This window comes from Heptranchias perlo, chromosome 42, assembly GCF_035084215.1.
Source record: "Heptranchias perlo isolate sHepPer1 chromosome 42, sHepPer1.hap1, whole genome shotgun sequence".
NCBI classification, from domain to species: Eukaryota; Metazoa; Chordata; class Chondrichthyes; order Hexanchiformes; family Hexanchidae; genus Heptranchias; species Heptranchias perlo.
In genome coordinates, this window is record NC_090366.1 from 5,057,853 (window position 1) to 5,072,046 (window position 14,194).

At 44.9% G+C, this 14,194-nt stretch overlaps 2 non-coding genes across 2 annotated transcripts; both read left to right on the plus strand.

Annotated features, from left to right (window-relative positions):
• Nucleotides 1–355: 355 nt before the first annotated feature.
• Nucleotides 356–440, plus strand: trnaq-uug (transfer RNA glutamine (anticodon UUG)). The gene is given in 2 exon segments: nucleotides 356–392; nucleotides 405–440. It is a non-coding gene; the product is annotated as a tRNA-Gln (tRNA).
• Nucleotides 441–6,631: 6,191 nt separating this feature from the next.
• Nucleotides 6,632–6,704, plus strand: trnak-uuu (transfer RNA lysine (anticodon UUU)). Its single transcript has one exon. It is a non-coding gene; the product is annotated as a tRNA-Lys (tRNA).
• Nucleotides 6,705–14,194: the final 7,490 nt, after the last annotated feature.

Consider the following 14,194-nt stretch of genomic DNA (forward strand, 5'->3'; position numbering starts at 1 on the left):
TCCTGCACACATGGTCACCAGGGACACTGGTAGTGTCGATGACTTCCCACATCGTGCAGGAGGAGCATATCACGGGTGCGAGCTCCGCTGCCATGACTTGCCTTCGATTAAGCTCGTTAGTGACTCCCTTCAAGGAGTTTACTCCTTTAAATTACTCTTAAGATCGAGAATGTGAACTACACTGGGGAGAGTTCACTGTCCATGTTTCTTACATCATGTTCAACAGAAACAAGAATTCTCCTCAACACGTTCCTGAGAATTTTATAAAAGGGACCCTCATCCGAACTCGATGTTAACTGTGGATAATTCAGAGTCTTACCATGAATATGTATAATGGAACACTAGCGCGCAGTGAGCCTGGGTAGCTTAGTCGGTATAGCATCAGACTTTGAAAGCCGGTAGTGATCTGAGGGTCCAGAGTTCAAATCCCTGTTCAGGCTCTAAATTTTGAAACAGCTGGCAAGTTCTGACTTTGCAGCAGAGCAACAGCTGCGGGACAGACGATGTGTTGTGAAAGCTGAAGTGGGATCTTGATCCCCAGTCATGCGCTGTCTGAGGCTGCTTTCCACCAGCAATGTGTGATTGGAGAGCGCGGGGCCAGAATATTGTTGCTGTCGTGGCCTCACTCACTCCTGGAGCTGGGGAACATCGAAAAACTGATGTGTTTGTTGCCACGGCCGCAATGCGGGTGAGAACTCTGTTTATTAACCGAGGCAGCGCTGCAGGATCCTGAAATGATCTCTCACAAATCAACTGAAACCAGTCGCAATGTGCAGCTTTGAGAGATGCTTTCTGCACCGTCAGGGCAGGAAACGGGAGTGAGGGACAGACACTGTCGGAGTCTGTGTCGTGTTTGAGTGTGAGCAGAACTGGACAGAGAAAATAAATTCTACCGCTTCTGTGAGCTGGTGTATTTTATTCATATTTAAACACAGATTAACCGCCTCAACGGCACTTGCGTTTTTATTTTTATTGGATAACGTTTTCAAAATGTTTCCTTGCAGCAATAAGACGAACGTGACAATCACAACACGACTGAAACTCGACTTTAGACACCGTTACAGGAAAAACTCAGAAGGCAGCTGCCGTCTACAAATGCTCTCAGTGCCGGAGACGGGTCCGATTCCCATTCAGGGAAAGAACTTTTACAAAATGGTTTACTGTCTTAATTACGCAAAACTCATTAAACTGTAAAATGATGACTACTTGCTCTAATCGCCATTAATCAATCAAACTTTCTGTTTCAAACTGAAGGAATTCCTCATTTTTTTAATTCATTCATGGGACGTGGGTGTCGCTGGCGAGGCTGGCATTTATTAACCATCCCTACTTGCCCTTGAGAAGGTGGTGGTGAGCCGCCTTCTTGAACCGCTGCAGTCCGTGTGGTGAAGGTTCTCCCACAGTGCTGTTAGGAAGGGAGTTCCAGGATTTTGACCCAGTGACAATGAAGAAACGGCGATATATTTCCAAGTCGGGATGGTGTGTGACTTGGAGGGGCACGTGCAGGTGGTGTTGTTCCCATGTGCCTGCTGCCCTTGTCCTTCGAGGTGGCAGAGGTCGCGGGTTTGGGAGGTGCTGGCGAAGAAGCCTTGGCGAGTTGCTGCAGTGCATCCTGTGGATGGTACACACTGCAGCCATGGTGCGCCCATGGTGAAGGGAGTGAATGATTCGGGCGGTGGATGGGGTGCCAATCAAGCGGGCTGCTTTGTCCTGGATGGTGTCGAGCTTCTTGAGTGTTGTTGGAGCTGCACTCATCCAGGCAAGTGGAGAGTATTCCATCACACTCCTGACTTGTGCCTTGTAGATGGTGGAAGTTTCTTTTCCCTGGCGCTAGGTGAGATTTCAGAAATTGGATAAGACCCAGACCTACCCCAACCTCATCACTGACACTCCATCAGATACAATGCGGCCACACTCTGCTTCAGTGAGATGAAAGCCGAGGGCAATTTCACGGTCGAGTGAAAGGGAAAAGCGTAGAGCAGCAGAAAGAAAGTGTACTTTAGGCACTACAGATAGAGTGAAAACTAGAAGGCGTAAGGCGATTAACCCAGCATCAAAGCTAAAGGTCAGACTAGGGCGTGTGGCCCAACTAAGAGTTCGATATACAAATACACGGAGTATAAGGAATAAATTAAATGCACGACAGGTTCAAATTCAAATTGGAAGGGATGACATGATAGCTATTACTGAGACATGGCTGCAGGATGGTCAGGATTGGGAACTAAATATACCGGGTTATAAGGTCTACAGGAGAGAGAGGGAAAATGGAAGAGGGGGAGGAGTAGCCTTAGTGATTAGAGATGAAATCACTTCAATGATAAAGGGGGATATAACGAGAGGTAAGCAACCAACAGAGACCTTATGGGTTGAATTGAGAAATAGGAAAGGATCTAAGACTATAGTGGGAATTGTGCATAGGACACCTGGCAGCAGTTCTGAAGTGCTACATTGTATAAATGCAGAGATTAGACAAGCGTGTAAGAAAGGCATAGTGGACTTAATGGGGGACATTAACCTTCACATAGATTGGGAAAAGCGGACTCGCAACTGTCAGAAAGGTAGTGAATTTCTTGAGTGTGTCCGGGATAGTTTTCTACAGCAGTATGTCCAAGAGGCAACAAGGAGGCAAGCCACACTAGATTCAGTAATGAGTAATGAACCAGATTTAGTTAACAGCTTAACTGTACGTGAACATCTATCCAATAGCGATCATAACATGATCGAGTTCAATGTAGTGGTTCGAAAGGGAAAAAAGTGAGTCAGCTGCTAAGATTCCAGCTGCAAAGATTCCAGACCGACTTCAATGGGATGAGACAGAGACTGTCCACAGTGAACTGGGCAAATCTGTTAATGGGTAAAACGACTGATGATCAGTGGGAAATGTTTAAAGAAACATTTAACGAGATACAGAATCGGTTTATACCCCTGAGGGGCAAGAACTCTACTTGCCAAAAAAACAGCCATGGACAACTAAAGAGGGAAGGGACAGTATAAGACAGAAGGAAAGGGCATACAAAAAGACAAAAAATGGCACAGATCCTGGCGAATGGGAAAGATACAAAGATCAACAAAGGGTCACAAAACAGATAGTAAGAGCGACAAAAAGAGAGTATGAAAAGAAACTTGCAAGGGATATCAAAACCAATACAAAGAACTTTTATAGTTATATCAGGAAAAAGGGGGTGGTCAGGAGCAGTGTTGGCCCCTTAAAAACTGAAAGTGGGGATATTGTCATTGACAATGGGGAAATGGCGGACATGTTGAAGAATTACTTTGCGTCAGTATTTACAGTAGAAAAAGAGGACAGCATGCCGGAAATCCCAAGAAAACTAATATTAAATCGGGGACGGATACTCGATAAAATTAACATAAGTAAAGCAACAGTAATGAAGAAAATAATAGCACTAAAAAGTGACAAATCCCCAGGACCAGATGGTTTCCATCCCAGGGTTTTAAAGAAAGTCGGTGAGCACAGTGCAGATGCCCTAACTATAATCTTTCAAAGTTCTCTAGATTCAGGAACTGTCCCCCTAGATTGGAAAATTGCACATGTCACTCCGCTTTTTAAGAAAGGGGAGAGAGGGAAACCAGGGAATTATAGACCAGTTAGCCTAACATCTGTTGTGGGGAAATTGCTGGAGTCTATAATTAAGGATAGGGTGACTGAACACCTCGAGAATTTTCAGTTAATCAAGGAGAGCCAGCATGGAATTGTGAAAGGTAGGTAGTGCCTGACAAACCTGATTGAATTTTTTGAAGAGGTGACTAAAGTAGTGGACAGGGGAATGTCAATGGATGTTATTTATATGGACTTCCAGAAGGCATTTCATAAGGTCCCACATAAGAGACTGTTAGCTAAGTTAGAAGCCCATGGAATCGAGGGAAAAGTACGGACTTGGTTAGGAAATTGGCTGAGCGAAAGGCGACAGAGTGTAGGGATGATGGGTAGGTGCTCACATTGGCAGGATGCGACTAGTGGAGTCCCGCAGGGCCTCAATTATTCACAATATTTATTAACGACTTAGATGAAGGCATAGAATGTCTCATATCTAAGTTTGCCGATGACACAAAGATTGGTGGCATTGTAAGCAGTGTAGATGAAAACATAAAATTACAAATGGATATTGTTGGATTAGGTGAATGGGCAAAACTGTGGCAAATGGAATTCAATGTAGACAAATGTGAGGTCATCCACTTTGGATCAAAAAAGGACAGAACAAGGTACTTTCTAAATGGTAAAATGTTAAAAACAGTGGATGTCCAAAGGGACTGAGGGGTTCAGGTGCATAGATCATTGAAGTGTCATGAACAGGTGCAGAAAATAATCAATAAGGCGAATGGAAAGCTGGCCTTTATATCAAGAGGACTGGAGTACAAGGGGGCAGAAGTAATGCTGCAGCTGTACAAAGCCCTGGTTAGACCGCACCTGGAGCACTGCGAGCAGTTCTGGGCACCGCACCTTCGGAAAGACATATTGGCCTTGGAGGGAGTGCAGCGTAGGTTTACTCGAATGATACCCGGACTTCAAGGGTTAAGTTACGAGGAGAGATTACACAAATTTAGGTTGTATTCTCTCGCGTTGAGAAGGTTAAGGGGTGATCTGATCGAAGTTTATCAGATATTAAGCGGAACGGATAGGGTGGATGGAGAGAAACTATTTCCGCTGGTTGGGGATTCTTGGAGTCGGGGGCACAGTATAAAAATTAAAGCCAGACCTTTCAGGAGCGAGATTAGAAAACATTTCTCCACACAAAGGGTGGTCGAAGTTTGGAACTCTCTTCCGCAAACAGCAACTGATACTAGCTCAATTGCTAAATTTAAATCTGAGATAGATAGCTTTTTGGCAACCAAAGGTATTAAGGGATATGGGCCAAAGGCAGGTATATGGAGTAAGATCACAGATCAGCCATGATCTTATCAAATGGCGGAGCAGGCACGAGGGGCTGAATGGCCGACTCCTCTTCCTATATTGTTTGGATAAGAAGCGTCTAAATGGGTTAGAGGAGCAAAGGGATCTCGGGATAGAGATACACAAATCACTGAACGTAGCGACACAGGTTAATAAGGCCATAAAAAAGGTAAATCAAGCACTGGGTTTCATTTCTAGGGGGATAGAATTGAAGAGCAGAGAAGTTATATTCAACTTAGTTGGACCACATTTGGAGTATTGTGCACAGTTCTGGTCTCCATATTATAGAAAGGGTGTAGAGGCATTGGAGAGGGTGCAAAATATATTTCCCAGGATGATACCAGAACTGAAAGGATGCATTTATCAGGAAAGACTAAACAGGCTGAAGCTCTTTTTTACCTAGAAAAGAGAAGGCTGAAGGGTGACCTGATAGAGGTCTTTAAGATAATGTTAGGGGTTTGATAGGGTAAACGTAGAGAAAATGTTTCCACTGATGGGGGAGACCAGAACTAGAGCTCATAAATATAAAAATAGAAGCTAATAAATCCAATTTGCATTTCAGGAGAAACTTCTTTACAGAAAGAGTGGTAAGAATGTGGAACTCACTACCACAAGGCGTAGTTGAGGCAAATGGCATAGATGCATTTCAGGGGAAGCTCGATAAGCATATGCGGGGGAAAGGAATAGAAGGATATGCTGATAGGGTGAGATGAAATCGTGGGGAAGAGGCTCGTGTGGAGATAAACGCCGGCAGACTCCAGCTCGGCCGAATGCTCTTTTTCTGTGCTGTATTTTCGGCATAACTCGAGAAGTGAGTGAGAGAGGGAGCAGCAATGTGGGCAATGGGATTTTGGGAGAATCTGGCCATGAACCTGGTTAAAAGTGGCCAACCACAAGATAATGTTAAGATATCATCAGCAGAACACGAACCTAAACTGAGCTCCGAGATCGAGTGTTGGAACATTTCTGGTTCAGTTCAGTGTTTCTTCAGTGTCATTTTCACGGACAGAATCAGAGTGGAAATTATTCGCTCCTGACCAGCGTATCTCGGGTCACTGGTTTGATTCCTCACTGACTCAAATGTTTATAATAACAAAACTTCAGCTTGCTTCTCTCAGTAATATTTTAAACGAAATGTTTATAATGAAAAGCACGAGGAACATTTTTAAAAGAGAGAAATAAATCCTGAGCAAAATGGATTGTAATGTTGGGAAGTATAAAGAGTGAGAGGTCTGAGTTTTATGAAAGAGCAATGAGTGGAATCCATCCCTCTGTCTGGGGACTCAATCTTAAAATTGGAGCAAAATCATTCCTTGAAGAAAACAGTGAGCACTTCAGCGCACAAAGAACGGCAGAAATTTAGAACTCTCTCCGACAAATGCCGTGGATTCTGAGTTCGTTCAAATTTTCAAGAGAGATATTCATAGATTTTTTTTAAAAATTACCAAGGGATCTGTGTCCAAGACGGGTAAATAGAGTTGAGGTACAGGTCACAAATAATCTAACTCAATGGCGCAGCAGGTTCGAGGGGCTGAATGGTCTTCTCCTGTCCCTGTGTTCCTGCAATGCTCAGCGCACGACTGGATGACAGGGAAAGGCATCAGACTCACTCCCAGACTGAAAATCGAAGGAGTTCCCCGAGGATTGTCGGCCAAACTGAGCCTCTGAAGCAAAGCTAACAGCTCCCTCTCTCCCAGTAGATCCGGAATGGATTCGTACAAAGCCCGGCTAGCTCAGTCGGGAGACCATGAGAGTTTTAATCTCAGGGCCGTGGGTTCGAGCCCCACGTTGGGCGGTTTGTGTTTTATTTCTCACAAAGGGCTCCAGGTGCAAACTCTCATCAATTGATAAAATCCAATGAAATCATCGAACACTCCACTGAGCTGTGGAAGAAAAATCATGAGCACGGTCAAACATCCAGGCCCGTCCCGATTCTAACTATCCATTCCCTCCCGGTGGGTTATAACCCTCCAGATTATCTCTTCAATTCGGGTTCATTTTTTGCTGTTAATAAATATGTTGATATTTAGAAAATGTTATGTTCAGAAAATGACAATTCTGAATCCATTGGCCTCTCTGATCCCTCCCGACCTCCCCTCACCCTCTGATTCTCCCTGAGTTCCTGATCTTCTCTGATAGACTTTGTCTCTTTCCTTCTCTGATACCCTCAGGGAGTCCATTGTCCTCTTGGATACCTTGTCAGCGCCCCTCACACTCTCTGATACCCTCTGAGTGTCCCTTTCACACTGATATGCCCGGAGCCCACTTACTCTCTGATACCGTCTGACACTCCCTTCCCCTCTCTGGGATCCCCTTACACTCTCTGATACTCTCTGACACTCCCTTCCACTCTCCGAGCCCCCTCACACTCTCTGATACTCTCTGACACTCCCTTCCACTCTCTGAGCGCCCTAACACTCTCTGATACCCTCAGATACTCCCTTCCCATCTCTGGTATCCCCTTACACTCTCTGATACCCTCTGACACTCCCTTCCCCTCTCTGAGCCCCCTCACACTCTCTGATACCCTCTGACACTCCCTTCCCCTCTCTGAGCCCCCTCACACTCTCTGATACCATCTGACACTCCCTTCCCCTCTCTGAGCCCCATCACACTCTCTGATGCTCTCTGATACTCCCTTCCCCTCTCTGAGCCCCCTCACACTCTCTGATACCCTCTGACACTCCCTTCCCCTCTCTGAGATCCCTGACACTCTCTGATAAACTCTGACACTCCCTTCCCCTCTCTGAGATCCCTGACACGCTCTGATAGCCTCTGACACTCGCATCCCCTCGCTGAGATCCCCTTACACTCTCTGATAGCCTCTGACACCCCTTCCCCTCTCTGAGATCCCTCCCCTCTGTGAGATCCCCTTACTCTCTCTGATACCCTCTGACACTCCCTTCCCCTCTCTGAGCCCCCTTACACTCTCTGATACCCTCTGACACTCCCTTCCCCTCTCTGAGATCCCCTTACACTCTCTGATACCCTCTGACACTCCCTTCCCCTCTCTGAGCCTCGTTACACTCTCTGATACCCTCTGACACTCGCTTCCCCTCTCTGAGATCCCCTTACTCTCTCTGATACCCTCTGACACTCCCTTCCCCTCTCTGAGCCCCCTTACTCTCTATGATACCCTCTGACACTCCCTTCCCCTCTCTGAGATCCCCTTCCCCTACTCCGGATCTCCTTTAAACTCCCTGATACATCCTCAGAAGATTTACAGATCTATCGTTCAATCTCGGGTTTCGGCAGCTCTCTCTGTTGGGAGAATCCAGAATGAGAGGGCTTAATCTTCGAAGTCGTGTGAAACCACTCAGACGATAAATCAGGAAGCACTTTATCACAGAAAGTGTAGTAGAAATCTGGAACTGTTTTCAACAAAAAGCTGTAGAAGTTGGGCCAATTCATACTTTCAAGACTGAGATCGATAGGCCTTTCCCAGAGAGGGTATCAAGGGATCTGTGTCACAGGCGGGTAAATAGAATCGATGGACAGACCACCCCTGATCTAATTAAATGGAACCGCAGGTTCGAGGGGCTGGATAATCTTCTCCTGTCTCTTTGTTCCCAAATTTCTCAGCGCGGGGCTCGATGGCCAGTTTTTTTCATCAAGTCTTAAAGGGTTCAGAAAACCCATTAATCTCCTTCTTGCCCAATGCAAAAGCGCTGGACTCAGATGATAAAGAGCAAGAAAGCCACATTTCAATCTCCAGTCAGGTATTTCAGTGCTGAAAACTCGTTTGTATGGTAATATGGCCGAGCAGTTTAAAGCACGATATTTAGGTTGTATTTGTCTGCGAAGGCAAGAGTTCAAATCCCAGCATTTTTGGCAATGCTTATTTTAATCTATTCTACTGATTGGTGTTGCCATGTGGTTCCTTCGACATGTGGTTCCAAGAGCACATGAGACGTTTAAAGCAGCACTTTATTAGCAGGAGGGAGGTTGTGGTTTTGGAGTCACAAGCTATGATTTTGATCCATCTACAAATTGTGGGATTTAACTGGAGCTTTAAACCAGCCCCTCAGGCCACTCAGACACCATACTTCCCATCCTGCACACCAAGGGCTAGTTTTACAGGAATAGAATTACCGCAAGCCAGAAAAGTACCCCTGAAGCACCAATGCTCGGACGGCATTGATGTGGTCGACATGGATTTTAGCAAGGCTTTTGACAAGGTCCTGCATGGCAGACTGGTCAGAAAAGTAAAAGCCCATGGGATCCAAGGGAAAGTGGCAAGTTGGATCCAAAATTGGCTCAGTGGCAGGAAGCAAAGGGTAATGGTCAACGGGTGTTTTGGTGTCTGGAATTCTGTTTCCAGTGGGGTTCCCCAGGGCTCGGTACTACGTTCCTTGCTTTTTGTGGTATATTTCAATGATTTAGACTTAAATGTAGGGGACGTGATTAAGAAGTTTGCAGATGATACAAAAATTGGCCGTGGGGTTGATAGTGAGGAGGAAAGCTGTGGTCTGCAGGAAGATATCAATGTGGGTTGGAAAAGTGGCAAATGGAATTCAATCCGGAGAAATGTGAGGTAATGCTTTTGGGGAGGACAAACAAGGCAAGGGAATACACAATAAATGGGAGGATACTGAGAGGTTTTGATGAAATGAGGGACCTTGGAGTGCATGTCCACAGATCCCTGAAGGTCACAGGACAGGTAGATAAGGTGGTTAAAAAGGCATATGGGATACTTTCCTTTATTAGCTGAGGCATAGAATATAGGAACAGGGAGGTTATGCTGGAACTGTATAAAACACGAGTTAGGCCACAATTGAGTCCGATGTACAGTTCTGGTCACCACATTACAGGAAAGATGTGATTGCACTAGAGAGGGTACAGAGGAGATTTATGAGGATGTTGGCAGGTCTGAAGAATTTTAGCTCTGAGGAATGATTGGATAGGCTTGAACAGGGGAGGCGGAGGGGAGATTTAATTGAGGTGTATAAAACTATGAGGGGCGGAGATAGAGTGGATAGGAAGGACCTATTTCCCTTAGCAGAGAGGTTAAAAACTGGGGGGGAGGGGGGCTATATATTTATGGTGATTGGTAGAAGGATGAGAGGGGAGCTGAGGAGATGGATTCAGCTCAGTGATCGATAATAAAACTCACATGTTCTGCAAATTTTACCTTCCAACCATTCACATCCATTTGGCTCAGTATTTATTTCTCTGCATCATATTCTGTTCGTGTTTCTCCTGATCATAGTAGGTATACAACAGCAGGAGGCCTTTCAGCCCATTGTGCCTGTGCTGGGCCTTTGAAAGAGCTGTCCAATTAGTCCCATTCCCATGCTCTTTCCCCGTAGCCCTGTAAATGTTTCCCTTGAAGTATTTATCCAAATTCCTGTTGGAAGTTACGATTGAATTTGCCTCCAATGTCCTTTCAGTCAATGCATTCCAGAACACTACAAACCGTTGCATAAAACGTTTCCTCGTGTTGCCTCTGGCTCTTTTGCCGATCACCTTATTTCCGTGTCCTCCAGTTACCGAGATTTCTGCCAATGGGAACAGTTTATCTTTATTTATTTTGTCAAAAGCCTTCATGATTTTGAACACCTCTATCAAATCTCCCCTTAACCTTCTCTGTTCTAAGGAGAACAATCCCAGCTTCTCCAGTCTCTCCACATAACTCAAGTCCCTCATCCCTGGGACCATTGTAGCAAATCTCCTCTGCACCCTCTCTAAGGCCTTGACATCCTTCCTAAAGTGTGGTGCTCAGAATTGGACACAATACTCCAGCTGAGGCCTAACCAGTGTTTTATAAAGGTTTATCATAACTTCCTTGCTTTTGAACTCTATGCCTCTGTTAATAAAGCCCAGGATCCCATATTCTTCTTTAACAGCCTTCTCAACTTTCAAATATTTGTGTACATAAGAACATAAGAAATAGGAGCAGGAGTAGGCCAATCGGCCCCTCGAGCCTGCTCCGCCATTCAATAAGATCGTGGCTGATCTGATCCTAACCTCAAATTGAAATTCATGTCCAATTTCCTGCCAGCTCCCCATAACCCCTAATTGCCTTTACTTCTGGGAAACTGTCTATTTCTGTTTTAAATTTATTTAATGATGTAGCTTCCACAGCTTCCTGGGACAGCAAATTCCACAGACCTACTACCCTGTGAGTGAAGAAGTTTCTCCTCTTCTCAGTTTTGAAAGTGCAGCCCCTTATTCTAAGATTATGCCCCCTAGTTCTAGTTTCACCCATCCTTGGGAACATCCTGACCGCATCCACCCGATCAAGCCCCTTCATAACCTTATATGTTTCAATAAGATCGCCTCTCATTCTTCTGAACTCCAATGAGTAGAGTCCCAATCTACTCAACCTCTCCTCATATGTCCACCCCCTCATCCCCGGGATTAACGGAGTGAACCTTCTTTGTACTGTCTCGAGAGCAAGTATGTCTTTTCTTAAGTATGGACACCAAAACTGAATGCAGTATTCCAGGTGCGATCTCACCAATACCTTATATAACTGCAACAATACCTCCCTGTTTTTATATTCTATCCCCCTAGCAATAAAAGCCAACATTTCGTTGGCCTTCTTGATCACCTGCTGCACCTGCATACTAACTTTTTGATGTTCTTGCACAAGGACCCCCAGATCCCTTTGTACTGCAGTACTTTCCAGTTTCACGATATTAAGATAATAACTTGCTCTCTGATTTTTCCCGCCAAAGTGCATAACCTCACATTTTCCAATATTGTATTGCATCTGCCAAATCTCTGCCCACTCACCCAGCCTGTCTATATCCCTTTGTAGGTTTTTTTTATCTCCTCCTCACCCTCCACATTCCCTCCCATCTTTGTATCATCTACAGATCATCGACATATACCCCCAGTTCTCTCTGTTCCTGCACCCCCTTTTAAATTGTACCATTTAGTTTATATTGCCTCGCCTCATTCTTCCTACCAAAATGCATCACTTCACACCTCTCAGTATTAAATTTCATCTGCCATGTGTCTGCCCATTTCACCATTCTGTCTCTGTCCTCCTGAAGTCTGTTACTATCCTCCTCATTGTTTACTACATTTCTAAGTTTTGTGCCATCAACAAACTTTGATATTATACTCTGTGCCCAAGTCTAGATCATTAATATATATCAAAAAGAGCAGTGGTCCGAATACTGACCCCTGGGGGACACCACTGTATACTTTCCTCCAGTCTGAAAAACAACCGTTCACCACTGCTCTCTGCTTTCTGTCCTTAAGCCTATTTTGTATCCACACTGCCACTGTCCCTTTCATTCCATGGGCTTTAATTTTTCTAACTAATCTATTATGTGGTACTTTGTCAAATGCCTTTTGAAAGTCCATATGCACAACATCAACCGCACTCCCCTATCGATCTCAATCTTAAATATACTCAACGACTGAGCATCCACAGCCCTCTGGGGTAGAGAATTCCAAAGAATCACAACCCTCTGAGTGGGATGTGAATGGCATGTTGGCCTTTATTGCAAGGGGGTTGGAGTGTAAGAGTAAGGAAGTCTTACTACAATTGTCCAGGGCTTTCGTGAGACCACACCTGGAGTACTGTATACAGTTTTGGTCTCCTTATCTGAGAAAGGATATACTTGCCTTAGAGGCGGTGCAATGATGGTTCACTAGATTGATTCCTGGGATGAGAGGTTTGTCCTTTGAGGAGAGATTGAGTAAAATGGGCTTATACTCTCTGGAGTTTAGAAGAATGAGAGGTGATCTCATTGAAAAATATAAAATTCCGCGAGGGCTTGACAGGGTAGATGCTGAGAGGTTGTTTCCCCTGGCTGGAGAGTCCAGAACTCGGGGGCATAGTCTCAGGATAAGGGGTCGGCCATTTAAGACTGAGATGAGGAGGAATTTCTTAACACAGAGGGTTGTGAATCTTTGGAATTCTCTACCCCAGAGGACTGTGGATGCTCAGTCGTTGAATATGTTCCAGGCTGAGATAGATTTTTGGACTCGAGGGGAATCAAGGGATATAGGGATCAGGCGGAAAGTGGAGTTGAGGTCGAAAATCAGCCATGATCAGATTGAATGGCGGAGCAGGCTCGAGAGATCGTATGGCCGACTCCTGCTCCTATTTCTAATGTTCTTATATTCTTATGTTCTAGGACACCCAGAGGCATTGATAAACACACCTGACCTATCAGAGCGCTCGGTAAACATGTTGGGACCTATCAGAGGGATGGTATACATATTGGAACTTCTCAATGGGGTGACTGAACACAGTGGAACCTATCAGGGGAATTGAGAAACACTCTGGGAGCTCGCAGAGTGATCGATCAGCTCACAGGGACCGATCACACCTTTTAATAAACACCCTGGGATCTATCGAAGGTTGCAAAATCACACTGGGTCCTCTCAGATGAATTGATGAACACACTGGGACATATCAGAAGGACGGTTAAATATACTGGGACATTTTGGAGGGTTGTTAAAGCTTATTGGGACTTACCCAAGTCATGGTTCAACTCACTGGGACCTATCAGAGGGATAGATAAACATACAGGGGCCGATCAGCATTGATAAAAACACTGGGACCTATCAGAGGGATTGATAAACACACTGGGACCTATCAGAGGGATTGATAAACACAATGGGACTTTTCACAATGATTGACAAACACACTGTGAACAATCAGAGATTGACAAATATTTTGGGAAGTATCAGGGGGATTGATAAACACACTGGGACCTATCAGAGGGATTGAAAAGCTCACGGGGACCGATCAGGGGAACTGAAAAATACAATAGGTCCTATCATGGATTGTTTCAACCGGTCCGGATGGGACGCATCCGAGGTTGCTGAGGGAAGTTAGGGTGGAAATTGCAGAGGTGCTGGCCATAATCTTCCAAACATCCGTAGATACGGGGGTGGTGCCAGAGGACTGGAGAATTGCAAATGTTACACCCTTGTTCAAAAAGGGTGTAAGGATAAACCCAGCAACTGTAGGCCAGTCAATTTATCTCGGTGGTGGGGAAACTTTTAGAAATGATAATCCAGGACAAAATTAACAGTCACTTGGACAAATGTGGATTAATTTAGGAAAGCCAGCACGGATTTGTTAAAGGCAAATCGTGTTCAACCAATTTAATTCAGTTTTTTGATGAGGTAACAGAGAGTGTTGATGAGGGCAATGCGGTTGATGTTGCATATGGACTTTCAACAGGCATTTGATAAAGTGCCACAAAATAGGCCTGTCAATAAAATTGAAGCCCATGGAATAAAAGTGGCAGTGGCAGCATGGATACAAAATTTGCTCAGTGACAGGAAACAGATTAGTGGTGAACAGTTGTTTGT